Source organism: Penaeus vannamei, chromosome 6 (genome assembly GCF_042767895.1).
Source record: "Penaeus vannamei isolate JL-2024 chromosome 6, ASM4276789v1, whole genome shotgun sequence".
NCBI lineage: Eukaryota > Metazoa > Arthropoda > Malacostraca > Decapoda > Penaeidae > Penaeus > Penaeus vannamei.
Window position 1 is genome coordinate 45460710 of NC_091554.1, and position 2500 is coordinate 45463209.

Sequence of the window (2500 nt, forward strand, 5' to 3'; positions counted from 1 at the left end):
TCCCTTCTCTCCATGTCGATCCTCCTATACACCCGTATCCCATACACCCCAAAACCCAGTGATCTTTCCTTCCTTCTTTTTCTCTTTTTCTATTTTCCTTCTTCTTTTCTTCCCGTCCTATTTTCGTTTTCTCTTTTCCTATCCCTTCTCTCCATGTCGATCCTCCTATACACCCGTATCCCATACACCCCAAAACCCAGTGATCTTTCCTTCCTTCTTTTTCTTTTCTTCCTTCTCACTTCTCACTTTCCTTCTTCTTTTCTTCCCTTTCTATTTTCGTTTTCTCTTTTCCTATCCCTTCTCTCCATGTCGATCCTCCTATACACCCGTATCCCATACACCCCAAAACCCATTAATCTATTAAAAAGAAAAACTTTAGGCTTTCCTTATATTATCAACCACGGTGAAGGTCACGAAAGGGTTAATGAGATCACCACATACCAACCCTTTTGTTTTGCCTTTTCTTTTCGACTTTCTGTTCGTTATCCATTTGTTTCTGTTCTGTCTATTCTTTGTTTTGATTAGTTTGTTGCTGTTCAATGTGTTCCTGTAGTCAATTTATGTTTTCTTTTCCTCTTTTTCCTACTCCTTTTTCTTTTTCTTTCTGTTTTGTTTTTCTCTTTTCCTACTCATTTTTCTCATTATTCTTTTCTCTCCTTCTATTTATTTTTCTCTTTTTTTAGTCTATTGAACGTATCTGGCGAATGGCAAAGTCCCGCAAGGATAATGCTTTGGCTAGGAACAGGGGGGGAAGGGGGGGAGGGGGGAATGGGGAAGGGGGGGAAGGGGGGGAGGGGGAGTGACAGGCGCAAAGCTCATCATATATGCTGCTCATGTTGACTCATACACGTCCGGAGTTATTCTGAGTATTGCCTGGGATGTACCGTTTTTCGAAGATATTATTATGAGTTTTTTAGTCTTATCTATTTATTTTTGTTATTATCTTTTTTAGTGAGATTCTCGTTTTTTTTTTTTTTTATCTTTTTCCAGGTTTGTACCTATTTTTAAAGACACTCTTATACTTTTTTAGAATATTTATCTTTTTATTTATTTTTTTTATTGAAATTCACGTTTTTAACTTTTTTTCCGGGATTATCCTGAGAATTACTACACCGTCAGAATAAACTTATATTATTATTGTGATAGATAATTATTCCTGAATTATTTCCATTAAGTAAACCATTTCTAATTGTTGTCATGTGAATGTTTTCTTCTTTTTTTTTAGTTTATTTATTGATACATTTCTCTTTTTTTTTTTGTTTGTTTGTTTCATGAATACCAAATTCTTCCGATGCTCCAGTTCTATTCACAAATCCGGTACACATTTATGTTATAGAATATCCGTCTCGTATTTTTTACCATCAGCAATTCTCAACACCCAGAGTCGGAAAGAGGCGAACAGAATCCCTAGATTTTTTTATTATCTTCCTTTTTTTTCTCTTTCCCTTCCTATATCTATTCAAATATATCATTGTTTATCTATCTATCTATCTGTGTGTGTATTCATATATAAGTATATAAGATATATACACACACATGTATATATATATATATATATATATATATATATATATATATATATATACATATATACACATATACATATATATTATCTTTTTTTTTCTTGTCAGACCTTACCGAAGTTTGTTTTTATTCACGAATTGCAACAGTAGATAATTGAGTCAAACTTTTACAGTTCACAAAAAAACACCAAAAGGAGGAAAAAAACAACAACTAGGGAAACCTAAATCTATCCAGGTGTTTATTTTGATTAACGGTTAATAAATATATCTTTACATCTCTTACCTTTTACGACAACACGCCATTCAGTGTTTTAGGACATTGTTCATTTTTTTGGTGACATAGACCGGTAGTTCATAGAAAACACTGTCACTGCTTAAAAAGAAAAAAAAGAAAGAGAGAACGAAAAAGAAAGAAATAAAGAGAAAGAGAGAAACAAAAAGAAAGAAAGAGAGAGAAAAAGAAAGAAAGAAAGAGAAAGAGAAACAATAAGAAAGAAAGAGAGAGAAAAAGAAAGAAAGGAAGAAAGAAAAACGTCACATAAAAATTAGCGTAGTGGTACCTAACCTTTTCTATTCGTGGCTCTCAACCAATACAAAATAATCTTCATACTTCGTTCAGTGTGTATGTCCACTTTTCAAAATCAGTTATTACTAGTTTTGGACAATGTCAATAGCTATGGGACAAAAACACCATGAAAAAATTCCAATTTATTTATATATATAAGATAATCATTTGAAAGTACATTAGGCTTCACAAATTCTAGTTTAATTTTATCATAGTTTTAATATTACTCCACGACCCCCGAAAAGCATTCCATGGACCCTTGTTGAAAACCCATGAACTAGAGTATCTCTATAGCTATTTCATTTAGTTCAACACCAAGACAGTCTTGTTACGTCATTCTCAGTAATATCCTGTGTTGCAATTTCATACGTGAGTTATTTATATCACTCTTATAAACATCATTCATGCAAAA